Source organism: Lissotriton helveticus, chromosome 1_2, assembly GCF_964261635.1.
Source record: "Lissotriton helveticus chromosome 1_2, aLisHel1.1, whole genome shotgun sequence".
Classification (NCBI taxonomy): domain Eukaryota; kingdom Metazoa; phylum Chordata; class Amphibia; order Caudata; family Salamandridae; genus Lissotriton; species Lissotriton helveticus.
The window spans coordinates 232,222,387-232,250,069 of NC_136058.1; the positions used below are offsets into that span (position 1 = coordinate 232,222,387).

The 27,683-nt window shown below is 47.1% G+C and overlaps 1 protein-coding gene across 1 annotated transcript in view; it reads left to right on the forward strand.

Annotated features, from left to right (window-relative positions):
• The window catches only part of LOC144800004 (cytochrome P450 4B1-like), a 334,268-nt gene that overhangs the window by 286,167 nt on the left and 20,418 nt on the right, over positions 1–27,683 (forward strand). The gene's annotated exons all lie outside the window — the stretch shown is intronic.

A 27,683-nucleotide genomic window follows, 5' to 3' on the forward strand; every position in this document is an offset into this window, starting at 1 on the left:
GCAGGCAAGTGTCTTTAAAACAAACAGTGTCCCAGTAAAAACTTCTACGAGCGGCGCCCGCGGAGCGGGGGCCACGAGAAGTTATGAAGTGCAGGAGGGAGTGGGTGGGAAGAGTCACATCTGCCACCAATTCGATCGCGCTTGGGCTGCTGGTCCTCGCAGTCCCGCAGCGCTACTCCCCAAACGGCGTCTGAACACGGAGATGGTCCCTGATTGCAGGCAAGTGTCTTTAAAACAAACAGTGTCCCAGTAAAAACTTCTACGAGCGGCGCCTGCGGAGCGGGGGCCGCGAGAAGTTATGAAGTGCAGGAGGGAGTGGGCGGGAAGAGTCACAGCTGCCATCAATTCGATCGCGCTCAGGCTGCTGGTCCTCGCAGTCCCGCAGCGCTATTCCCCAAACGGCGTCTGAACACGGAGATGGTCCTAGATTGCAGGCAAGTGTCTTTAAAACAAACAGTGTCCCAGTAAAAACTTCTACGAGCGAGAGAAAGGGGAAACATCCTTTGCAACGCAACTTTTACCACGCAGTACCTTTACGACGCAACTTTTAAAACGCAAACCATTACAACGCATTGCGCTTCGGGGGCGCTCTAGGATAGGGAATATGTTTAATTTACTATCCAACACCTTCCCTAGTGTCCACGGGGACTGGAGTTGGAATAGTAAATTAAACTATTCACTATCCAGCACCCCAAAGCGATATGTGTTGTAAAGGTATGCGTTGTAAAAACCGCGTTGTAAAGGCATGCGATGTAAAAGCATGCGTTTTAATGTCATACATCCAAGAGAAAGTGCTAATTATTCAGCTAATACCATAATTGGTAGGCTAATGATAGTTTATATATAAAGGCTAGCGAGAAGTTAAACTCATTATTGTGAAGGGAGTACAGATGTGTGATATAAGATGCTTTGGGTTTCTTATAATATATTGTTTTATACTGTCTGCTTAAATAATTATTACAGTTCTCAGCATTTTAATACACAAAGTTTGTGTACTGATTGCACTTAATAAACACAATTATTATCATCATTATAAACACCAATTTCTGTGTTTATCTGCCACTCTCAGAGATCAGGTTAACAAACTGCGCAACGACACATAATCCGTGAGATGAGAGTACCTCTGACTGAGCTGTCTGACTCATAACTGTCTAACTTTAGATTGGCATAACTCATTATCAAGATGAATGAGAAACACTTGCCTGTTTTACCTATCCCTGAAAAATGGGGAGAGAGAGTGGTCAAAAAGTAAACACCTCTTCCAGCTAAGGATATTTATCCGGATATACCCCTCATTTAAGGGGTGGGTCCACAATAGTTCAACAAGTAAGAAAAGAAAAAGCCAAGATTGTTTGGGACAGATAATGCTTGCCTTCATGTGTTAAAATACAATCACTTTAGTGACAGAGAGTCCATATTCTCTTACAGCAAACAAAAGCTAAATTATGACAGTTCATAGCTTTACTGTAACAGTACATGAAAAAAAGAGCCACTCGGTGTAGGACTTGAACATTTTTGACTAAAGTCCCTAAACTTTTTGCTTTCCCCCTAGACCTTTTTTTCTGACATGGTGTTGCCAACTTAGATGCTTTGGACACTTTGCCACTGCGAAACAGTGTCAAAGTGCAAGTGCTCCCTGTATAAAGTGGTAATTGGTTGTCAGTGATTGGTATGTTTGCCTTACTAGTAAAGTCCCTAGTAAAAGTGCACTATGTGTGCCAGGACTGGTAAGGCACATGCTACTAGTGGGCCTGGGGCACTAATTGTGCCACCCACACAAGTAGCCTTAAAATGGGAACTCAGGCCTGCCATTGCAGTGCATGCGTGAAGTTTGTTAAGCTGCCACGTTGTTCTGATAAGTGCACCCACTTGCCAGACATTACCCTTCCCTTTCTATGTACATCAGACACCCCTATTGTAGGTCCGGGGTACCACCTGGGCAGAGTGCAGTGCATGTGAAAGGTAGGACATGTACCAATGTGTGCACCACGTCCTGACAGTGAAATAAGCTCCTTTTCTTTTTTCACTGTTGAAAGGCCTTCTTGCCCGTAGGATAGAATGGGAAGGCGGTGTAATATGTTTTCCAGCCTATCTTCCCAAAGGCTTAAGATGGAAAGGTGAAGTTTAGTATGCCTGAACTCACAATGTAATAACACATCTTTTTATGAAGGTGGTTTTTGCATTGTGTGTTTATAAGCCACTCTTTTAGAAGTGGCTGGGTTTTTGTGCTCTAACATTTCTGTATGTCTCTGCCTGGTTGTGGATTGACTGTCTGGATTTGAAAGCAATAGGATCTGGGGAATGTCTTGACCCAGGGGAGGAGGTGAGATAGCACAGGCTGACCTGCATCTGGAGTCTAGGAGGAGGAGTAGCCCCTAGAGGTAAAGAGGCCTGGGTTGCTGCTATAAAACAATTGTCCCATCTCCTGCTGAGTGATTGAGAATCCAGTCCCGCACTAATCAAAGGAAGAAGGTGTCACTGGCAGGGAGGCACCCAGAACTGGTTTGAACTGGGGTCAGTGCCCCCTGAACACAAATACTTCAAAGCCATTGAGGGGTATAACTATGCGAGCTGAAGCCTCTGAACTTTGGAAAATGCCTTGATCAAGATGGAACAAGACTGGAGCTACTTCGTGGTCAAGAGGAACCTTTGCCAAGGAAGAAACAACTGAAGAGACTGAAGGAAAGGACTGACCCTTGCTGTGTGTTTTGGGGCTGTCCTGCAGTTTGCTGTTTTAACCAAGGAAAGGCTAAAGGGACGTTGCTGTGTGCTGGGTCCCCATACTTGAAAGGACTTTGCTGTGCTGTGTCCTGAAGTTACTTATGCCCAAGGGCCCAAGGTGAGCCGACTCCCTGTTGTAGAAACACAGGTACACAAATGTTTCCAGGAGAGTCTCAGCGGTACTGTGTGCGTGCTTGTTGCAGCCTGAAACCCTCGTAAGGTTTGCCTTGTCATCGTGTGCACCGCAATCCACGTGAGTCTCATCGACGCTGTGTGCGTGTTCTTTGTGCACTGTGGGACCTTCGTGAGGATTTGCCTTGTTATCGTGTGCACCGGAGTCCAAGTGAGTCTCATCGCCGCTGTGTGCTTCGTGTAACGTGAGACCTTCGTGAGGATTGCCTTGTTACGTGCACCCGGAGTTACAGTGAGTCTCAGCGATGCTGTGCGTGTGATCTTCGTGCAGCCTGAGACCTTCACGTGGAGTGCCCGGTAATCGTGCACCCGAAGCTCAAGGAAGTCTCAGCAAGGCTGTGTGCGTGTGCCCTGTGGCAGCCTGAGATCTTCGTAGCAGTAGCGGCCCGGACCGGAGGAGCTGAGCCGCCTGCCCGAGCCCGCCGTTGCCAATTCATAAAGATTACATCGGAGGCCCAGCCGCTGGGCGAGGAGAGTGAGTTTGCGCCCCCCAGGTAACGTGTGTCGAATCCTTGGGCGGGTTGTGGGCTCGGAGGGAGATGATCTCAGCCTCTCTCTCATTCCAGCAGCATGAGCCTCTGCTTTGTCTCGTATCGTGGCACGTATTGCCATGGGGTGGCAGTACCGGGGCCAGAGTACGGAGCTGCACTTTTTGATTACACCATACCCGTGTTTGGGGCAACTGTTGAGAGGCTGACCGCAAGTCAGAAGAAGTGGAGGAGAGACCGCCTAAGGCACCGTGATCGGGGCCTGAGTGTATTACGCATTATTCCATTTCTGCATAACGAAGTACCTGACTGTGGTATTAAACATTGCATCATTTCTGCATAAGGGAGTACCTGATTAGAGCATTACACATTCCATTATTCCTGCATAACCAACTACCTGATTAATGTGTGACCCATGGCACTATTTCTGCATAACGAACTACCTGATTGTCGTATGACACATTGCATTGTTTCTGCATAACGAACTACCTGATTAGTGTATTACGAATTGCCTTATTGCTGCATAACGACGTACCTGGTGGTTGTATTACGCATTGCATCATTCTTATCTTGCAAAGTGCTTGATTCTAGCATTACGAACTGTATAACATATGATATTAGGAGTACAGGAGAATGTTTAGAAGTGCTCATTAATATCGCCAGAACTTATAAGGGCTGGCTGGCCTAACAACCGGCCAGGAGAAATAGTACAAAAACTCAAATGTTGGATTTATATTGTGTAGTCTTATCGTATATCTTTTTACGTAAACTTTATTCTTGTTTTAATAAAACTTGTGTGGAGTCTATTTGTGGTGTCATCATTGGGTTGCTGTGAGCATGGTTAAAAATACTTTACACATTTGGCTTGAAGATAAGCCTGGCTGCTCGTGCCAAGCTACCAAGTGGGTAAGCGGGGGCTATCTCAGAAGGTGTCCTTCCTTTCCCTGACGTGGAAACGAAGGTCCCTATTTGGCATAAGGTACCTACCTCAGCCATCAATACACTTGAGGTCTTCAGGAAATTAAAGGACCTGCGTGAGCTAACTCCCCACCAATCTAATATCACACAAGAAAAGAGGCACGGGTCCGAATTAAGAGGAGGTTAGCTAACTGTTTGAATATGCTCTGCTATGCGAGGCAGGAGATTTCCTTTTTCAGGACGGTTCCCCTCAGACACCAGAGGTGTCATGCTTCATCATAAGGGTGCTTCCTCACACGAAAGACCTAGTCTTTGTGTGGGCTTACAACCCCCTCTCTACGAGGGAGGAGCTCAGGGATGTTTTTGTCGAATCAGGCGTTGTGTACTAAACCCCTATGTGAGCTTGGCGTGTGTATAAAAAGAGTGCAGTGCTCAAGTTCAAGTTCAAGTTTAGCATTTGTATAGCGCACTACTCACCCATAGGGTCTCAAGGCGCTTGAGAGAGGGAGGGAGGGGGGTAATTACTTATCGAATATCCAAGTTTTTAGTTGTTTTCTGAAGGAAAGGTGGTTCTGAGTAAGGCGGAGGTGGGTGGGGAGAGAATTCCAGGTCTTGGCTGCTAAGTAGGAGAAGGATCTTCCCCCCATGGTGGATCTATAGATGCGTGGAATTGCGGCGAGGGCTTGATTGGACGATCGTAGTTGGCGGGTGGGGGTGTAAAAGGACAGGCGCGTGTTGAGGCATTCGGGTCCAAGGTCGTAGAGGGCTTTGTGTGCGTGGGTGAGGAGACGGAAGGTTATTCTTTTGTTGACGGGGAGCCAGTGGAGGTCTTTCAGGTGACCGGAAATGTGAGCTTGGCGGGGGATGTCTAGTATGAGTCTGGCTGAGGCGTTTTGGATGCGTTGGAGTTTTTTCTGTAGTTTGGCCGTGGTTCCGGCGTAAAGGGTGTTTCCGTAGTCCAGTCGGCTTGTGACCAGTGCGTGAGTGACCGTCTTTCTTGTTTCGGTGGGGATCCAATGGAAGGTTTTTTTGAGCATACGTAGGATGTTGAAGCAAGATGATGAGACGGCGTTGACTTGTCTGGACATCGAGAGGGAGGAGTCCAGGATGAAGCCCAGGTTACGTGCGTGGTCCATTGGTATGGGTGCGTTTCCCAGGGCCGGTGGCCACCATGAGTCGTCCCAGGCGGATGGGGATGATCCTAAGATGAGGACTTCCGTTTTGTCCGAGTTCAGTTTTAAACGGCTGTTCTTCATCCATTCGGCTACTTCTTTCATCCCTTCGTGTAGGTTAGTTTTGGCGGTATTTGGGTCTTTGGTGAGGGAGAGGATCAGCTGGGTGTCGTCTGCGTAGGAGATAATGTTGAGGTTGTGTTGGCGCGCAATGGATGCGAGGGGACTCATGTACACGTTGAAGAGGGTGGGACTGAGTGATGATCCTTGTGGTACGCCGCAGATGACTTCGGTGGCCTCTGATCTAAAAGGGGGGGGGCGAACTCTCTGGGTTCTTCCGGCGAGGAACGAGATGATCCAGTCCAATGCTTTTCCTTGTATTCCGGCGTTGCTGAGGCGATGAATAAGGGTGCTGTGACAGACTGTGTCGAAGGCTGCGGAGAGGTCAAGTCGGATGAGGGCAGCTGTTTCTCCGTTGTCTAGTAGTTTTCGAATGTCGTCTGTTGCTGCGATGAGGGCGGTCTCGGTGCTGTGTTTGGCTCGGAAGCCGGACTGTGAGGGGTCGAGGGATTTGTTGGATTCGAGGAAGGCGGCGAGCTGACTGTTGACGGCTTTCTCAATGACTTTGGCAGGGAATGGGAGGAGCGAGATGGGGCGGTAGTTCTTGAGTTCAGTGGGGTCCGCTGTGGGTTTCTTCAGGAGGGCGCTGAGTTCGGCTTGTTTCCAGCTTTCCGGGAAGGTGGCGGAGTTGAGGGAGCAGTTGATGACGTCTCGGAGATGGGGTGCGATAATGGAGTTTGCTTTGTTGAAAATGTGGTGGGGACATGGGTCGGTTGCTGATCCTGAGTGGATGGAGTTCATCAGGCGGATGGTGTCTTCAGTGGTGATTGGGTTCCAGGCGCGGAGGTTGTTGGAGGGGGGTTTTAGTTCGGAGTTGGGTGGGGTGGACTGGTCTTCGGGCTGGTTTTCAAGGCTGTTATGTATGTCAGCGATTTTGTTGTGGAAGAATGAGGCTAAGGAGTCACAGAGGTTTTGGGAGGGAGTGATGTCGTTGGTGCCGGCGGTGGGGTTGGTAAATTCTTTGACGATGTTGAATAGTTCCTTGCTGTTGTGTGCGTTGTTGTCGAGTCGATCCTTGAATGCTGATTTCTTGGTGGATCGGATCAGTTGGTGGTGTTTGCGGGTGGCGTTCTTGAAGGTGGCCAGGTTGTCAGTGGTTGGGTTTTTTCTCCAGGCTTTCTCGAGGGTGCGACAGATCTTCTTGGATTTCTTAAGGTCATCGTTGAACCAGGGGGCTTTTTTGCTACCTTGCTTGATTTGATGTTTTTTCAAGGGTGCTAATTCGTCAGCGCTGATGGTGATCCATTGTGTGAGTTTGGTGGCTGCAAGGTTTGGGTCCGATGATTTTGCAGGAGGGTTTTGGTGAAGTGATGTGAGGAGTTGGTCGGTGGTAATTTTGTTCCAGTTTCTGCGGGGAATTGGTTGTGGGTGGTTGTGGGTCGTAGTCTTTTTGTAGTTGAAGTGGACGCAGCTGTGGTCTGTCCAATGGAGCGCTGTGGTGTGATTGAAGGAGATGTGCTTGCTGGAGGTGAAGATTGGGTCGAGCGTGTGTCCGGCATAGTGGGTGGGGGTATCAACAAGTTGTTTGAGTCCGAGATTGGCGAGGTTGTCCAGAAGGGTGGTGGTGTTGCTGTCGTTGTTCTTTTCCAGGTGTAAGTTAAGGTCTCCCAGTAGCATGTAGTCCTCGGAGGGAAGGGTGTGTGGGCTGATGAAGTCAGTGATGTCTTCACTGAATTGTGTGCGGGGTCCTGGTGGCCTGTAGATGAGGGTGCCTCTGAGTGTGGTCTTGGGGTCGATGTGGATCTGGAAGTGAAGGTGTTCGGTGGCTGTGAGGATGTCATGGCAGCTGGTCGTGATGCGGATGGTGTTCTTATGAACAATGGCGATGCCTCCTCCTGTTTGGTTGATGCGGTCCTTACGGATAATCTTGTAGCCGTCAGGGATGGCTATGGCAATGTCGGGCATTGATGAGGCGTTCATCCAGGTTTCTGTAAGAAAGGCGACGTCCGGCGATGTGGTGTCGACTAGGTTCCAGAGTTCAATGGTGTGACTGTGGACCGAGCGGGTGTTGAGCAGGATGCACTTCAAGTGGTTAGTGTCAGAGCTCTGTTTGGAGTTTGTGGATTTGGTGTGGGTCTTGATGCAGTCGAACTTGCAGGAGTGGCAGGTGAAGGGTCCATGGGTGTGTCCTGGGGCGGCTTGGTGGCAGTCTGGAAGTCGGCCGGGGTTGAGTGCTAAGAGGGTTGCGGCGTCGTAAATTATGCGGGCGGGGTGGATTTTGCGGGGGTCTGGCGCTGGGCGCCGTCCAGGCGCGGACGGGCATAGACGGGCTTACCTTTGGTGCACCTTCGGCGCGCATGGGGCACGTCCGCTGCGCGTGAACGCTGCGCGCAAAAGCATCTGTCATAAGTGGGTAGAGGAGGGGGGTGGGGCGAGGGAGGAGCAGCTGGGAGGCGGGAGCGGGGTGGAGAGCCGGGCTGGGAGTCACAACAACAAACAACAAAATGGCCGCAGGCCAAAAGCGAAACAGGACGAGATTGGGGCATGACCTTAATTAAGCGCTATGAACACTGGGCAGCACAGTCAGGCAACAATTATTACAGCAGGCAAAGCGAGTGGCACATCAAATAATAATGGAACAGTAAATCACAAATCACGGTCTGATACTTCAAGCGCTACGATGATTCAATATTCGGCAGTGCGAGCAAGTCTGCCAATAAGCGCTACTATCACAAAGCAAAATTATGGCTGTGCGAGCGTGGCAATCAGCTGGAAATAAGCGTTACTATCACAAAACAGAAATTATGGCAGTGCGAGCAATGCGTGGCAGTCAGCTGGCAATAAGCGCTATTATCACAAAGCAAAATTATGGCTGTGCGAGCAATGCGAGGCAGTCAGAGCGCTACGATACCACGATATCCCGTGTGGATGAGCAGGGAGCAGTGCTGTGATGTGAAAGTTTTAAACTGGCTACAGGGTTAGCTATATTGTAACTGTATTCAGCTACCCAGTGTCAGGATTAAAAACAGTGAGGAGCTGATAACATAAGTGCTAACATTAGAGACAAATGTGTAGATCACTAGACCAACATGTTTCGGCCAGAAGGACCTAAATAGTGTTGCGGCCTTCTTCAGGGTTAGATAGTTCAGATACTGCAGAAATGAAGTGAAAATACATGGGTAAATCAAAAAGTATAATACTGAACCAGTAATACTGACTGTTCAGTATGTACTACATACAACCACAGTGGGTTGCGTATTTCACTACGTCTGTCCCGGCCTATTAGCCATGTGGTACATACACCAAAACCACCAGTTTGTGGAATCTCGCCAGTCAGCACGTCCGGGGGCAGGAAGGTGCCCAAACGAAGACTAGGTCTTTCGTGTGAGGAGGTACCAATATGATAAAGCATGACACCTCTGGTGTGTGAGGAGAACCGTCCTGAAAAGGGAAATCCCCTGCCTTGCATGGCAGAGCATATTCAAACAGTTAACTAACCTCCTCTTAATTCGGACCCCTACCTACCTCTGTCAACCAGGGATCCCGGGTCTAACACTGGGTTAAACAAAAAAATACCCTAAATGTTGATTCATATGCTGTTTCCATTATGTCTTGCAAACTGCCTGTAGTTCTTGATGCACTGGACGCCGTAGCCCCCTTACAGGCATGAGCTTTAAAAATAGACAAATCAAGGCCAATCTCTTCCATCACCCATCTAATTTACAAGGAATGCAGGGAAAACTGGATTGTAAGGATTCTTAAAAAAGTCAACAGCTGTTATTCTGAAGGAGATTTAAATGCAGCGGGTTGTGCTTCATAACACTATAGACACTAACCATCACATAACAGGCAGCAGTCTTGCCGGGTGTCACACATAGAGGGTTAGACGAATGCATTTCAGTGCTTGATCTTCGCCACACTTAAACTTTAGCCGCACATCTGAGAATCTCCAGATTCTGCTTGAGCCCTCTAACAAAAAACAGCTATATTTCTGCTCTCCAGTGCTGCAAGGGTACCAGGCATCAGAGACTGGGGCGAGGAGAGGCTGCTCTGGATTCAGGAGGTGATCATGTTGCTGGCTGGGGCCCCTTAATGTGTACGAATAATGATTGCATATAACAGCAGAAAAAAAACACACTTTTTTTTTTGTTTAGTTATTCCAGTAGGGCATTTCTAATTTCAAGATAGCTGTCATTTCTTACGCTTAGTTTCCTGGACTGTAATGCATCTGTAATTTAACATCCCATTGGCAGTACCTTTAGTGTTTTTACTGTTAAACCATTGTACAGACGTATTTATTGTCTAACTGTATAAATCCATTAAAACCTTCTGCTGCTATTTTACCCTTGCACATTGCTACCCAATTTGCTATATCTATAACCCTTTTCCTGCATTCCCAAAGATTGAAAGAATATTTGATGTGCTTTTGGTTGTTAGCTCTATAAGAGCTGCATGTGTGACAACATTGAAAAACTTCATGAAGAAATGGAGAACCAGAATTCTATTGGATCGTCCCTGACTCATTCTAAAACATCAGCCTTGATCTCACCTTAGACAGAGCCTATCACTGCCTCTGATTCTGAGTCCATTATAACAATCCTTGCTCACCTAAATGTCTGGCCACTTTTAAATATGGAGAAAAAAAAGGGAAACCCTTTTTGGGTAGCTGTGCGCCTTACAAGTAAAAAAAAAATAAAAATAAAAAAAAATGTGAATTCAGGGGGGGTTCTTTTGTTATCAAATGACAATACACTCCTCCCTTACTCTCTTCTCCCACCCCTTGAACAGCAGAAAAGACTGAAAAGCTACTCCCACCAAAATGGCCAGTCATGTGGCTAGGAGCAGTGGGTGATGGTGGTGAGGGGTGGGTCGAGGCTGTGTGATTTCAAGCTGCATGTGCAAGGCCACTATCTGAGCTGGAAGCCGAGGGGTGAGTGACTCCACAAATGGCCCATGTAAACGTGCCTCTTCAAATAAGAGACCCTGCATTTCCTCTCTGCTCAGCCACTTAAAGTTCCTATGTATGAGCTGAGAGGTGAGAGGTACTTGACCCCTACTGGAAGTACAGCAGCAACAGCTCCAGTTCCATATGGCTCCACCTTTACCACTGATACTTAAGTTGCTGTCAAAGTTCAGGTGAGTGTTAACAGCAGTTAAAACCAAACTACAATACCAGACTATAATCTACTGTTTACGAAGTAAGAAATCTAGGAAACTCTAAAGGTGGTGTATACAATGCGACACCCGACCCAGTACGAGAGCAGCTTTCCAGCCTTGTGAACACCTAGGGCAAAATAGTTGGGCCATGCTCTGTGGGATGGAAAACACACAAAAAGGAGGGACATTTACAAGAGAATTACCAAATACAATGAAGTACTTACAAATGACACTTAGAATAACAAATAGAAAGTAATGGGCGGGATGTAAGCCCACAGACTGTATACAACATGTCTAGAAGAGACAGCGCATGCGCTGTCTAGGTGAGACCTAAAAATGTGTACATCTAACTGAACAGAATAGTTGGGTTTTAAAGGTGACCTAATGCAAATATACTTTCAAGTTAGTAGAGCCAGAAAAGGTTTACTAACTGATTTGCTTGCTAGCGAAACCAGAACTGGCTGTCCTCTAAGCATTAACAATCTAATATGATTTCCTGTACCAGCAAATCCAGACTGATCTGTATACGAGTAATTAGCTTATCTTGCATGAACCCAGAAATGACTGGTGACTGACAATTCCTCCTGCAAAATGGCCGGGGACATCCTTAGGTCCTCTAGAACCCTCAATGCCACCAACTGAAGGTGACCCTATATTACCAGGTCATGCTGAACTCCCCTCCTATTCTGAAGAAGATAAGGAAATGTTGGTACTAACCCTGTAAAACCAAAATTCAAATGTCTAATAGTTGTAGATACCATGCAGAAGCTGGCTAAAATAGGGCTATTAGAACAAAAGTTACCTCACCTTTTTATGTTCTGAGCACTACTAAGGTGGGGATGAGGGAAGTGTAACTGAAGAGATCCTTATGTTTGAAGAAACACTTCGACCTCCTTTGCTTCCAAATCCGACCTCCAACTGGCAAACCACAAAAGCTTGCAATTGAGGTGAGTTGCACACAATCTATTTTTTATGGACCCCAGAGTGATTTATTGGACAGGGCACCGACAGTTCCAGAGCTCATTTGCTCCTGACTTGAATGAAACTGGACCCCAAGTCCACTACTGTGTGTTATGTTATGTTATGTGTTATGTTATGTCATTAAAATATTTATTGAGCGCACTATCACCGATTGGTTTCTTGGCGCTAAAAACAACAATAACATAAGCGTGGATGAGGAGTGGGGAGTTATTAAAGTGCTTGTCTGAAGAGCCAGGTCTTCAAAGCTTTCCGGAAGGAGAGAAGGTCTTGGCAGTTACGAATCTCCCGGGGGAAGGTGTTCCATAGGCGGGCAAGTGTTGCGAACCTACGGCCTCCAGCGCGCCTAAGTTTGAAAGGAGGCGTCAGCAGGAGGCTCTGATGGAGTGAGCGTAGGTTTCGCGATGGTGTGTATCTGATGATTAATTGGTTAATGAATTTAGGACTTTTACAATACAGAGATTTAAATACCAGACAGCCAGTTTTAAAGGCACAACGCTGAGTGACTGGGAGCCAGTGCAATTTCCTAAGTAGGGGAGTGGCTGCCTGCCACCTTGGCTGATTTAAAATTAGCCTTGCAGCATAGTTCTGTACCACCTGGAGACGTTTAGATACATAGTTAGGAAGACCTAGATATTGTGTTATGTTATGTTATGTTAGTAGTTTTCTAAAGCGCAACAGCTGACCCAGCAAAGGGGCGTCCCGGCGCTACCAAATCTGAATAACACACTGCCCAGAGGAGTCGTCACAGCTATAGCTATATTGAAGGGAAGAGGAAGGTTTTAATGGCTTTTCGAAACGCAAGCAGGTACTCCATCCCACGAATATGTACCGGCAGAGAATTCCAGAGCCTGGCTGCCAAATACTGGCATGAACGGCCTCCTACTCTGCAAAGTTTAAACCGCGGGACAGCTGCCATGTGCTGTCCCAGCGAGCGCAGTTGTCGGTGGGGCACATACTGGGTCAAGAGATTTCCCAGCACCTCCGGGCTCCCTGATTTTAAGATCTTGAAAGATAGGCAAAGAGCTTTGAACTGGATCCGGGTGTCAATCGGTAGCTAGTGCAGCCTTTGAATAATGGCCCTGACCGAACACCGACGGGGGAGTCCCACCAGAGTTCTGGCTGCCGAGTTTTGAACTCGTTTTAGTCGCCGTATCTCTGCTTTGTTAGCCCCTAGGAGCAGGGAACTAGCATAGTCTAGTCGAGAAAGTATGGTAGACTGCACAATGAGCTGTCGTACTGCTGGGTCAAATAATTTCAAGAGAGGATTGAGGCCCCTTAATAAGCCAACACAGGTGGCAGCGACTCTCTTTGTGTGGGTCTCGAAACTAAGCGAGGAATCCATCCAGACTCCTAGATTCTTTACCAATGTCTTAGGTGTTGGCATTGTACCAAGGGACGCCGGCCACCAGTGTTCATTCCAAAGGGCAGTGTCCTTTCCCACCAGTAAAACCTCGGTTTTACTCGCATTTAACTGCAGACAATTCTTTGCCATCCATTGAGCCACTGCTGTCATCCCGTCTCTGAATCTAGTGGCCGATATTGATGGACCCTCAGCTAAGGTGATAACAAGCTGGGTGTCATCTGCATAGGACACCATCGCGAGGTCCCATTTTTTGCAACAGCCGCCAGTGGCTGTACATAGAGATTAAACAGAGATGGGCTCAATGCTGAGCCTTGGGGGGACCCCCTGACCGATGGGATGGGATTGAGAAAGGAACGGAGGGGCCGATACACGGAAAGATCTTTGAGTCAAAAATGACCTGAACCACTCTAAGGCAGTTCCGGTCACCCCTGCTGCCTCCAGACGATGAAGAAGAATGTCATGTGACACCGTATCAAAGGCAGCGCTGAGATCCAACAAAATCAGCGCTGCACTTTGACCGGCATCCAAGATCGTCCGAAGATGTTCCGTAGTGGCTAGCAGGGCCGATTCCGTGCTTTGGCCTGGCCGAAAACCGTTCTGTGACGGGTCCAGAATGTTATGAGAGCACAGAAATTGGGATAGGATATTATTAGCGTGGGCTTCTGCGATCTTAGCCACCCAAGGAAGAAGGGAGATGGGTTTAAAGTTCTCAGGTTTTGAAGGGTCTAACGTGGGTTTCTTGATAATAGAAGACACCCAAGCCTGTTTCCAGGCCACCGGAACACTCGCCATGGAAAAGGAAAGGTTAAGTATTTGACACAGCGGCTGCTGAAGAAGCGGGAGTAATTCAATTTATTTATTTTTTATTTATAAAGTTTTATATAGCGCGAACTTGATCCCGAAGTATATCAGAGCGCTTTACAATTTGAGGCAAAGGTAACAAATAAGAACATTGAAAGTATTGACACACTAATACAAGTTTCTAAAAAGCCACTTAGTGATTCCTAGATCTACACACACATCTAAACACTTACTCTAAACACTGAAAATAAAGAAGAAGTCCTGTACAAGAGGTACAACTGCAACAGATGGACAGACGTCAGAGATATGAAGCGCTATATAAATAAGACAATTAAAAAAAAAATTCAAATAGCAGGAACTTGTAATTAAGGCGCATTGGCAAAGCCAATAGGTCTCGCCTATAAGACATATTGTCTCTGATAATGTGATTTAGCCATGCTGCACAGCATCACTGTTGTTGTGGAGCATGGCTTAAAACAAATTTTAAAAACTTGAAGCAATTTTGTAGGTGTGCACATTCATTTAGCACATCTGACTGCACCTACAAAACGACATTGTTTTATTTACTGATCTGATATAGATCTGTAAATTACGATAAAGTAGAGCTAAAGTGCTATTTTAAAACCTCATGGAAAGCACTTTAAAAAAAAAAATAATAATAATGGATAAGCAGGTTTATACCGGCCAATCAAAGACATGGGTAAAGAGGCAATGTTGCTTTTGGAGGGCACCCCCCACAAGAGAGACAAAAAAGCCTTCAGATAAGAAACCAAGTAATGAACACAGACTCAACTTGGCTCCTAAGTACCTTCTCACAAACAGGCTGTCCAGTGCTACTATATAAAACCTTTCAAATAAAAAAAAAAATGCCTACACAGTAATGTAGTAGGGATTTCTTTGTATTTACTGAATAAAGTTAGATTGGTCCAAAAAAAAGAAAAAAGTAGTGGGAATTTTTTTTATTTTTAAGTGGTTGGGGTGTATGGGAAGAAGTAACACAGAGAGGCATGGGGAAGCAACAGAGTACATCAGATCTATCCATATGTTAAGCTTTGGTTTCGGTTCTATGTTGTTAATGAAAGTGACAAAACATGTCAGCTTAAACAGTGGGCAGCCATGATGAATTTTGCATATTTCGGTGCCTGTTATGAAGGTCATACTTTCTACTACAGATAACAGGCTGCAGGGAGATCATGAAGTAAAGATATACTAACTAAAATGGAGACCATCATGGTCTTCACAGCAACACTTGCAATAAAAAAGCACTTGCTTTCTTTGTTAATGGGTCATTTTTTTTATTGAGAATTAAAAGTAACAGAGCTCAAGCAAAGGTGGCCATTACAAGAATCCCAAGCACAGAAAGATAAAACAAAGGTTCTGGGGCAACCCAGTCTTACGTTAGAATAAATACATTTCTTAGCACAAAATACTCAGGAACCAGTAACAATGTGTACCTCAGCCATTGCAAATAGATGCCAAAGGGGGGAAAGAACTGCACAAAGAGGAAAACTGGACACCCAGAGCAAATAGAAACTTAAATCAAGGTTACATTTTTTCACTACTACCCATCAGTGCAAATCTGTTCCAGCTAACCTGGGGTCGTTACCCAGTACTAAACTACGTCAAAAGTTAAAAATTTAGGGCCCGTTTTAGACTTTGGTTGACGGGGTACTCCATTTGAAAAGCAACGGAATATCCTCTTTGCCAAAGCACATTTCTGCCCCCTCATTTAGCATCAAGCAGAACTTCGGCAAGTAGATGGCAAAGACTGCACAGTCTCCGTCACCTATATAAACCTCTGGCGGCCCGACAGAGGAAGGGTTGTCGGAGCTTTGGCCATGTGTTTGCCTGCCCTATTTAGAGTGGGGCAACACGTGGCCTGTTTTCACTGTCCGTCATTGCCGGGTAAAACCTGGTGATAGTGGGCAGTGAAAAGTACAAATTGACCCTAACACCATGAGAATATTCTCTCACAGCGAGGGGGTTATTTGTTTTTATTTTCAAATAGAAAATCTTACGGTGGGATTTTCTTTATGAAAATAGAACAAATATTGAAAGTTTGAGGTACTGCCCCATCATGCTGATGAAGTTGTCCATCAAACTTTCGATGCATGGCAGTGGAAGGGCGAGATTTTGATCGATACCTTATCACTATTGATCTAAACCCCGATCTGGTCGACTGAACCTTTGTTGCCTGTCATTGAAGGAAGAAAGTGCCTCTGTTACCAAGCTAGTTCACCCAATAAAGGACCCCGCTCCAAAAGATCACAAACAACTTCTAGCTTTCAAAAGTTTATTGTAAGGATAGGATAAGCTGCAAATACAGGCATCTCAGAATGAGATTCACGAGATACACAGGTCCAACTACATACATGTGCTCTCTGAAAGCCCTCAGACGAGCAACGGAAATTACTAACACAAGTTCTAAGAATAATAAAGCTATCAGCATTGACGCATATCTCTCCTTCATTTAAGTTGGAGGAAAACACACAGGTTAGGCTGTCCCTACCCTGCTCTAGATGGTATCCCTACTTAACCAAATCCCAACCTAACAAAGGTGTCAGCAGTGAATGACCCCCAAGGGAAGTCACTCACTCTTAGTCTCTTGGTGAAAACCTATAGTTCTCCAGTCATGACCCCTCTCTGCCTACCCATCCGCTCTCTAAAGGGTCCTCAGGTATCTGCTCTAACTCCACCCAGGGGTGCTGTCCCTAATACAAAACAGTCAACAACATTTGAGACGCCCCTCGTGAGACGCCCCTCACGTGGTGTAGCTTCTGGCTTTTTCCATGCTGCTTTGTATTGGGCCTCATACGTTGGAGTTGACCTTGCTTCTCAGACTCTTCTCCGGCCCGCTGATACCCCTTAAAACATTCCGGAACCCTCCTCCATGTCTGGGCCGTCTACTGAACAGACCTCTATTCATATTATTTATAATCGGATCCTCCCTTTCTCTTGCAGACAGACATCTGCAGCCAAGAACCCAACTCTCATAGACTTTCCAAAAAGGTTCGCAACATTTCTTGGCCCAGACATGTACGTGTAAATCAATGTTAAAACATTTCAGGCCTACAGCATTTCTCATAATGATTATAGCATTCAACTTCTTCATTAATTAAGCATGTTAATACTCTTATTCTATTATTCAGTAAACACATCTATAAATCATGGCCCATTAATGCAATGACCAAAACATTATTTCAATCTATGTCGTGAAAAGAAACACCTTCTAGCTCTGGCCCTGAGGCCTACCACATTCTGCGTTTAACCACATGCCATCTTACATTTTAACAGCTACACGACATGGATTCAGGAATAATCACATCTAATAAAATCATATAGTGTCACACATTTTTGTATTAGTTCCACTTCTACTTAAATCTCTACATTAGCTATACATTCAGAATATAATTGCAGATTCTATTAGCACTCATGGCATTTCTCCTCATGATTTGTGCTTACTACAGGTAAGTGTGATGCACTCATACATTTAGGTCAGTTTGCGCTCTCTCAGTTCCCCCCTTTGATGACCTCTCGGGGTCATCACTAACATTTAAACTGCAGTTATTGCTAGCATAACTTGTCTCTGCGCTTCCAGAGCCCTCAGACTCCTGTACTGATTATCTTGTATGGCAGCCAATCTCTGCAGCTGCTCTCTTTGGGCCCTTTCTGACCTTTTTGCTCTGTACCATTTGAATACCCTCACCAATCCCCACAATATGATCCCACAGATCAATATTATGATGATAGGTTTTAGTATATACCACACAAAGCTTTTGCCTAAGGTGGAAATCCACCCTCCAACTTCACTCATTCCGTGGCCCACCTTTTCCCAGACATTTTCTCTACTCAAGTCTTCGATCTCCTTGTGAATATCAGTTATGTTCCTAATAACTTTCTCAAGGGGCTTCGAATTGTCTGGAATGTAAGTACAACATTCCTGGACCTTCAAAGCCTTACAGACTCCGCCCTCTTTTGCTAGTAGGACGTCTAACGCAAGACGGTTCTGAAGAACCATAGCCCTTATCGATTGCATCTCTCCTTCTACCAGCATTAAGGACTGAGCAGTGCTGGCAGACAACCTGTCGACGACTGTTGCCAGTCGTCTAATCTTAACATCATTAAGGATTACTCCCAAAAGAGGGAACATAGCTCCAAAGACATCTCCAACCATTTCTGCATCTCCTACATCTCTCCTTCCCCTCGATGATGTCTTGCCCTCGATGATCACTAAGTCTTGTGCATGATATATTTTGGGGAAGACAATTGCTAGGTAACATGATCCATACCAGTTGTCAGGTAGTCTCACGTAGGCATTTCTTCCACATACAAAATACACATTTGGAATCACTTGCATTCCCTTCAGGAAATCTTTAGTATAGTACTCTATATTGAAAGCATGTTCACAGTCGACTTCTCCCACGTATAAATTTTCATAATACGTTTTGGCTCGGTGAAGACATAGCTTTCCTCTCTGCGCCTTATCTAAAGCTATTGGACCACTACTACCCTTTCTCTTGTGTGCCTTCTCTTCCTCGGTCCAATCTGTTTTCCATTGTCCTGATTTTTTCAAAATCTTTTGTCTCCTGTAACGATCATCCACCTGCCCTATGAACTTCTTCTCGACTTCTGACACCTTGCATGTCAGGTTATTTCTACGGGCATGTGAAGTATCTAAGGTAATCCAAGGAATGAAGAACTTGGCCAATCTGTCTTCACTCTTCCAGTAGTCCCATTTGTTCATCTGCTTATAATTTGGGACTTCTGGCAACACTGAATCATAGTTGGAGAAATAGTATTCAAAACTATCTCTCTCATAAAATATACTAAGCAATAAGCTACATGTAATGCCATATGTCAGCGGGAGGTGATGATATCTAATGCCTTCATCTACAGACGCCGGCAACTGCATGCAGACGTAACAGTCCTTAACCTCCATGGCATCCACGTATTCATATAAGAGTTTAGCATAAGCATTTGACCTAAAGTCTCCTTGGGACTCATCTACGTGTAACCTGCGGGCTTCTGCAGCTAATAACGCTTTCTCTTGAGTGTTTTCCCTTTTCTCACCAGCAACAGTGGGTGTAAGCGTTTCTACAGATTTCACATCAGTTACCTTCGCCTCTTCCTCATGTCCCTTTACATAAGAAATTGTTACCACTAAAGCTATTAATATTATCACTCCTACTATTAGTGTACCTATTATACATTTAGCTCTGCGGTTCTGGGTGCCGGCTTCCATTTCGTCAGACAATATAGCTCTCTCTTATCTTGGCACAAAGCTCCTTTCTTCTCGTTCCTTTACAGTCTCTTTTTAATCCTTTTGTCTTTAGAATCCACACAACTGGAAGCTGACAACCTTCATCGCAAAAGTCCTTTAACAGTTCAATAAAGACAACCCTAGCCCTTCTCCATCAACTCAAGGGAAGTTCCCTAATATTCTCTGCTTCCTGGGCGCTAGGTAATCTTCTTTGTTTCTGCTCGCTTTATTTACAAAGTCCTTTAAGCATCTACTATCAAGTTTGTACCTGCAGCTTCGATAGCAAAGTTCAGTATTTCCAAACGAAGATTGTGCTCTTCATGGGCTGTTATCGTTGTACCAAAGTCGGGGAATTGCAATTCTGAGAGAAACATATGTTTTAACTTGCTGAGGCGGGGAGGTCTGGGGAGCATGAATGTTAGTGACCCTTCTTGTTCGACTCCGGGTACCAACAGTCGTATTTCCACGGTGACGATGGGCTCAGAACTGGACACCACCACCGCTCGGATCCTCCCTGTCTCCTGTTTCACAGACATTTGTCGCCAGATATGTCCACTCAGGGGTGGAGTATCTTCTGTTAGGCACACGCACTCTTCTTGACCTTCTTCGGTCCGGTGCTTCAGCGCCCTGAGCACCTTCTTCCGGGTCTGAGTCTTCTGATATCGGAGGGAGGGTTATCTCTGGAGTTGACCTCAGGCTAGAGCTCCTTCTTTGCGGCCAATTAGCTTCTCCACGTGCCCTTCTACTCCTTCTCCTTCTTGTCTGTTCTCGCTCTCTGTCAGACCTGTCAGTGTCTGACTCGTACTCCCAGCTACTTTCTCCTTCTGTAGCGTCGTCTGTTTCGCTGTTGTACTGACCGTCCTCAGCTTGGTCAGACTCGTTCCCTGCTTCCGCTGGCACCTCTTCAGCTTGGCTAGCCCCCTCTATGGCTTCTCGGTCCTCTGCTGGACGTCTATCCGAGAGAGGAGCTGTTTCTTCCCGAGGTGCTGGAACCCTTCGCGTATGTGACGCGTGGATCCAATTGGGCAGGCCTCCCACCTTCACAGCCGTATTCGCAATCAAGATGATCTGGAAGGGCCCACGCCAACGAACATCCAAGCAGCTTCTTCTCACATGTTTTTTCACCAGGACCCAGTCCCCAGGATACAGGTCATGGCACGGGCCCTGGCACGATGGAACCTCGGCAGCCTGCACCTGAAGGGACACAGAATGAATGGCGTCAGACAGCCCCTTACAATAGTCCAGGATCATATCATCTGTGATATTTAACAGTGCAGTCGTTGGGACAGATGGCAGCCTCATTGCTCTCCCCATTAACACCTCATGTGGTGACAACCCCGTTCTTCTGTCTGGGGTACTACGAAGGCTCATGAGGACCAATGGCAGGGCGTCAGGCCAACTCAGGGTCGTTGAGGAGCACACTTTTGCAATTCGGGCTTTGATCGTGCCATTGATCTGCTCCACAATTCCTGAGGCTTCTGGTCGGTAACTACAATGCAACTTCTGATCGATATTCAGAGCTGCACAAATCATCTTCACAAGCTCGCTGTTGAAATGCGTTCCCCTATCTGATTCCAAAGAGGCCGGCACCCCGAAGCGCGGAATGAGTTCCCTAAGCAGTAACTTGGCCACTGTGAGGGTGTCGCACCTACGTGTAGGGTATGCCTCAACCCATCTGGAGAACACACAAACAACCACCAGGACATAGCGGAGGCGGTTGCATCTCGGCATTTCAATGAAATCTATCTGCATTCGATTGAATGGACCTCCAGACCTTCCTATGTGACTCAGTGCAACTGGTGTTCTTTTCCCTACGTTCAGCTGCTGACAGGTCACACAACGCTGGCACACTGCTTCTGCTGCTATTCTAAACTTAGGATTGTACCAAGTCTGTCTAAACACTCTCAGCATAGCGTCTCTCCCTAGGTGTACGGGACCATGTATGTGTCTGGCCATTGGGCTCACCATCTCATTGGGCAACACTGCTCTGCCATCTGCTGAGACCCAAAAATGGGACTCACCCACTACACATCCTGCCTTTTCCCATGTTTCTTTTTCAAAATCAGGAGCATTTTCTTGCATGTTTGACAATTCATCCCAAGTATCAACAGTTTCCAGTATCATGGCTAATTCAGTCCTTACATTTATTCCACCCACTTCCACCTCTGTGAAAGAGTACCCTTGCTCCGCGCAATACCGCGCAACTTCATCAGCATATCTATTGCCTTTCGAAACGAAGTCCTCATTTCTGGTATGTGCGGTGCACTTTACAACTGCGATACCTGCTGGGCATTGCAACGCCTCTAACAACAGGCGCACAAACTCTCCATTGCGAATGGGAGAGCCTGAAGAGGTCATGAACCCTCTTTGAGACCATAACTGCCCGTAATCATGAACCACCCCATAACCATATTGGCTGTCGGTGTATATGGTGACTCGAATTTGATTGCTTGCCAAGCAAGCACGTGTCAAGGCAATAATCTCGGCTACCTGAGCGGAGTGTACTCCTTCCAGGCACCCAGCTTCCACAACTCCAGTAATTGTACAAACAGCATAAGCTGCTCTCAACTGCCCAACTTCGTCTCTTACACATGAGCCATCGACAAAGAAAATTTCATCTGGGTCGGTCAGTGGCTCATCTACGAAGTCGGGTCTGGGTTTGGTGCATAGTTCAGTCACATCGAGGCAGTCATGGTCTGTACATTCATCATCATCCTCGATATCATTTGGGAGTGGCATCAAGGTGGCAGGGTTCAAAACAGAGCATCTCTTGAGGGTCACATTCTCTGCAGCAAGTATAACTTGCTCATAGCGCGTGAGCCTGCTGTTGGTCAGATGCTGTGTTTTGGTCCTGGTCATCAACAGTTCAACAGAATGGGGCACGCACACCTCTAACGGGTGCCCCATGACGATATTTTCACATCTCTCAATGCTGACACCCGTTGCAGCAACGGATTTGAGACATCCGGGCAACGCTGCGGCTACTGGGTCTAAAGTAGCCGAGAAATAAGCAACTGGTCTACGGGCATTCCCATGGATTTGGACTAACACAGACAATGCGCAACCTTCTCTCTCACAACAGTAAAGCAAAAATGGTTTATTGTAATCAGGCATTCCCAATGCCGGAGCACGACACAGGTCCTCTCGCAGCTGTAAGAATGCCATCAAACAGTCTTTGTCCCATGGTACCGGATCGCTCACCTCCTTGTGCGTCAGTTTTTGCAAGGGCTTTGCTTTCAGTGAAAAGTTCGCGATCCACTGTCGGCAATAACCCACCATCCCTAGGAACATCCTGACCTCTCTCTGCGTCTTTGGCGCATTCATTTTCATGATCGCCTCTATCCTGTCTGGTGACACCTTTCGTTTGCCTTTCTCTATTCTGTGTCCCAAGTACTGCACTTCTGTCAGGCAGTACTGCAACTTTCCCGGGGACACCTTGTGCCCATTGGCAGCTAGGTGATTTAACAAAGCAATGGAGTCCTCCCTGCAAGCTTCTTCTGTTTCTGACGCCACGAGGAGGTCGTCTATGTACTGGACCAGAACTGACTTCTGGGGCAGCACTAGACTTTCAAGATTCTTCTTCAAAAGCTGGTTAAAGATCGATGGGCTCTCTGTATACCCCTGAGGAATACGACACCATGTTAGGACGCGACCTTCCAGCTTAAATGCGAAAAGAAAATGGCTTTCTTCGTCCAGAGGGATCGAAAAGAAAGCCTGACAAAGATCAATCACAGTGAACCACTCAGCTTGGAATGGAATCTGAAACAGTATCACTGATGGATTCGGTACCACTGGACAACACGAAACGACTATGTTATTAATCTTTCGAAGGTCCTGTACTATCCGAAATTTCCCATTTGGTTTCTGCAGACCCATAATCGGGGAGTTGCATGGACTACCCACGATTTCTTTCAGTATTCCCTGTTTAATCATGGACTCGATCACGGGTTTTATGCCTGCAATCGTTTCTGGAGTCAATTTATATTGGGGTGTTCTTGGGAACTCAGCATGCGGTTTCACTACAATTTTCACTGGGTCCACCCCTTTGACCAATCCAATCTCTTCCCCAGTGAAGTCCCATACTTCTGGTGCCACTGTCTCTCTCAAGTCCCAGGGGAGCTCATCTACTGTCAAAGTAGGGTACAGCTCCACGCATATTCTTGAGTTTGCAACTCTGAAGTCTGCGTCATCATCATTGGTCAATACCTCCACTCCCTGAGGTGTACAGTATATTGTACAATTCAATTTACACAACAGGTCTCTACCTAGCAGACACACAGGACTTGAATCGCAAACCACAAACTGGTGCTCCTCGCTGTACTTCCCTATTTTCACCTGTACCGGTTCTGTCAATTGGCTGGTTATTCTCCTGTTTGCGACCCCCACCACTTGTATGGTCTCTCCAGACATGGGCAGGTCTGGAACTGCAGCTGATCTGATCGTGGACCTAGTGGCTCCTGTGTCCACCAGAAATGTCGTGGGGCACCCTGCTACTTCTGCTTCGACATAGGGTCCCCTCTGGTCCACCTCCAAGGCTGCCCCGAGGGTGCAGTCTTCTCTTTCCACTCTCTGTCCGGTTAATGGGTCCACATAATAGCACTCTTCTCCTTCTACAAACAGGGGCATCTGTCTATAGGTCTTACCCATAGTCCCTACTCGAGGAGGTTGCGGGAACTGGGCTCGGGGAGGAGCCCCCCCCCCTTTGAGCACCTTTCCCTGGTATGGCGTCACCCCTCTCGTAGGCGCTCTCTGGACCTCTTCCTCCTCTTCCTCTTGTTCTCCTATCTCTACATTGTAGGGACACTCGCGTTTCCAATGCCCCACCTCGTTACACTGATGGCACCTAGTCGTTTTCTTCAAGGCAGCTATGTCTAATCTGGGTCTAAAGGTGGAACTCTCCTCATTGCCCTTGTTCTGACTGTACTGCTTCTTTCCTCCTGTACCTATTCCTTGCTGCTGTTGCTGCTGTCCCCCCTTTCCTGCTGCCTGCATCTGTACCACCATCAACTTTTCTTTTAGTTTCTTAGCCTTGGAGTCTATCTCATCACAGCAGTACCTGGCATACCTCAGTATTTCGTCTAGGGGTTTACTTTGCCAACAAATCGAGTGTTGCTGAATCATTAAACTAATATCCGGTCTCAGTCCCAGGACGAACTTGGACACGAATTGCCCTATGTCTTTTGGATCCATTACATCCAGGCCGCTATACTGTTTAAACGCCTTCAGCAATCTCTCGTAATATTCGTGGACGGTCTCTTTGGGTTCCTGTCTGGTTCGGTCTATTCTGACCCAATCTATGTCTTGCATTGGCACTTTCTCTTTCAGCCAAGTCATCACTCTCTCGAATTTTGCCATCACAATCTCGGACGGCCCATTAGTCTTAGCATCTCTCTCCGGCTCCGTTGTGGGCCACTCAGCGCTAACCTTGCATGCTGTCCACAGATCTCCTGGTACTACAATGTCGAACAGCGTGTTCAGATCTATCCATAGGACCTTTGAGATTTTTACAAATCTCTCGACTTGCTTGTACCACTCCACTGGGTTTTCCCGCAATTTGGGGAAGGAGGTGGTAAAAGCAGCTAAATCTCCCCTACTCCAAGGGACATGCACATAGTTCCCATTGGCGACTTCACGCAAAGGGTATGCTTCTATTCCCTGCAGCCTTCCTGGTGTCACCCCAAGCGTGCTTCTCCTGACGGTCCCTTTCTTGGACCACCTCTCTTCCCACTTATCTAGTGCCCTCCATGTCCTTATTCCAGTGATCAGTTCCCTTATGTGCGTTTTCAGCCCAATCGTTCTCCTCTCATCTAGGTCTCGATCTGTGTAATGTAGCCTGTGGTTACCCTGTAATGCTTTGGTTCTTGACAGGTCCACCATATATTTGCCTGCTAGTTCGACTAACTTCTCATGTATTGCTCTCGCCTTTCGAGTGATGTCCTTTGCCATATACAGTATTTCATCCTGCTCATACATTTCCATTCTTTCTAAAGGCAGGGTACCATCTATCATGTCATCCAGGTCTGACCTTAAGCTGGCGACATCGAGTCTCTTGGCTTTTATCTCAGCTCGCAATATGTCTTTCGAAGGGGGCTCACTGGTCTCCCTACCATCCCAACTTCGAGCTCTACGTTTGGGCTCGGGAGAGTTAATGAGTGCTCTCCCTTGCTCCCATCTCTCCAGGTCCCATGCTCGGCCATCCGATCTTGGAAGGTGATGGAACACGGGCCTGTTACCCCCACTCTTGCTCTGCCCACTCTCTTCTTCTTCTCTCCTTTCACCGTACGCCTCTCTGTTATTTTCCCTCTGGTCGCTACTCTCCCTTTGCCTAGTATTGCTCAGTATCCGATACGATCCTTCCTGGTTCCCCATATTCCCTGGGCTGCGCTCATTTCCGTCATCACAGGGACTATGATGCGACCTCTCACAACTCCCATTCAGTTCTCTGGTGCCGGGCACACAGTGTGGACACTTAAAGCTGTTTCTGTACTCTTGCGCTCTCCTCTCCCCTTCACTGAGTATTGGGCGCGCCACCCCTCCACTCCCGGGGCCCCCGTTTTCCAGGTCTGTTCTATTCCCACTCCGGGCCCAATGGGTGACTCCCCTACTATCTCTCTCTCTACAGTCCCACTCCGGGCTGCTCTCCCCAGCCCCGCAGTGAGTCCGAGCTCTGCTGTCCTGACTTTCCCTTTCAGCTTCTGCAGCTATGATGCTCTTGTGAGCCTCCACTGCCTCATCCCACTTCTTCATGTACTCATTTAGCTCTTGAAAGGATTTTCGTCCAGATCCCCTCAGATCCACTGGCCATCTAGGGCCCCCAGGGTCCCCTCCTGGATCCCCTGCTGTGTGCATCGGGGTGCTCCACTCTCTTGGTATCGGCATCTGACTTGGGGAATTAATCGTATCGTTCCTCCTTGCCGTCCCTGCTCTTTCTCTGTCCTTCCGTACCCGTTCTTCCCCTCTTGCTCTTTCTTGGTCATATATCGATATTATAGGACCTATGGTAACAGGTACCTGTAGTGCATCTGGTAATGCGTAGGATGTGGCGCTCTCCGTTTCCGGCGCTCTTTGTACCACAAACCTCCCGACTACCTGTTGCACCTGACTAGGCTGGGACAGCTCTTTCTTTGCCTCAGGATCCCACTCTGAACTGGGAAGCGGTCTATGCTCTCCTGCATTGCCCCCCTTTTCTCCTTCACTATGCTCGACCTCTCCCCCTGCTCTATTATACGGGGGTGGCCTGTCTGTCAGTAATCTGTTTATCAGGCTGTCCTCTGTTTCGCTCTCATCATCTTCTTCTAGGGGGCTTTTATTTCCAGGCACCTCTAACACTGGGTACAGTTTATTTACTTCCATGTTATGCACTCTCCATCTTTTAGCATCCGCATCCCACCTGGCATCCTGCACTGCCCTTACCGATCGTTTCACCCTTTCTTGTCGTCTGTTCATATTCTTTTCATGCGCTGCCCTAATCCATGCATCAAGAGCTTCAAACTGGGTCGGTCTAGGCAAGGGTCTCATTGAGGTCATGACTGATTTTAATCGATGTAACACCTCTAATCTGAACGTCCCGTACTTCGGGAACGTCAGTTCCTCATTTCCTTCAGTAATCTTACTCCACTCTGATATCCAAAGGATCGTATGCAACCCAACATTCACTGCCATGTAACGAGCCGGCGTACCCTCCGGCGGGGCTTCTTCCCCTTCATACGATCCCCGCTTCTCTTTTTTAAACACCGCTCTCAGCCATTTAAAACACTTCATAATTATGCGCACAATATCCAGCCTCGCTACTCTGTTTACTTCCTGATGACAATCCACCAATCCTGTCGCGGCTTTGCTAACTTGGCCTATCGCAGCGCGGTCTTTCTCCGGTCGGCCAATCACAGAGCGACACTTTCTGACGTCTTTGCTAGCTGGCCTATCACAGCGCGGTCTTTCTCCTGTCGGCCAATCACGTCGCGACACTTCCTGACGTCACTTTTCTCCGCTTCGCAGCAGCACCCCTCCTTTCTCAACTCGTCTCCCGGTCATGCATGCGTCCCATTCATACACCGAAAAATGACTACTTCCGACCAAGCGGTCACTTCCCTCGACTGTACGTCCACAGTCTATATGTAATTGTCAACACAACTGACGAAATGTCTATCGTCTCTCTGATAGGTTGCTTACACACACAGTAACCTCCGACCAGCGTCCGTTACTCACGCACTCACTCTTACGTTCCCCCTATCTCGGTCTTTCGGGTGATCAATGGTACCTCATGACCCCCTTCACACTATTTGACAATTACTCTGGGTGTCCGATACACCCGAACCACTTAAGCTCTCCTTGAACTTAAGATTTCCACCGGTTGCGCGCGCTCACAACCTGTTCCACAGTCACTCTACAGACATTCAACTCCGCCAGACATTACAACATAGATACAATACAAAAACACCGCAATCTAACACGCATGACCCTTTATACTCACTCTCGACCGATACTGCTGCTTTTTCTGTCTCACGTCATCCGGATCTTCTTCGGCGGGCGGTTCTTCCGATCATCGATTTCTAGGGGCCTTGGGGTAAGCT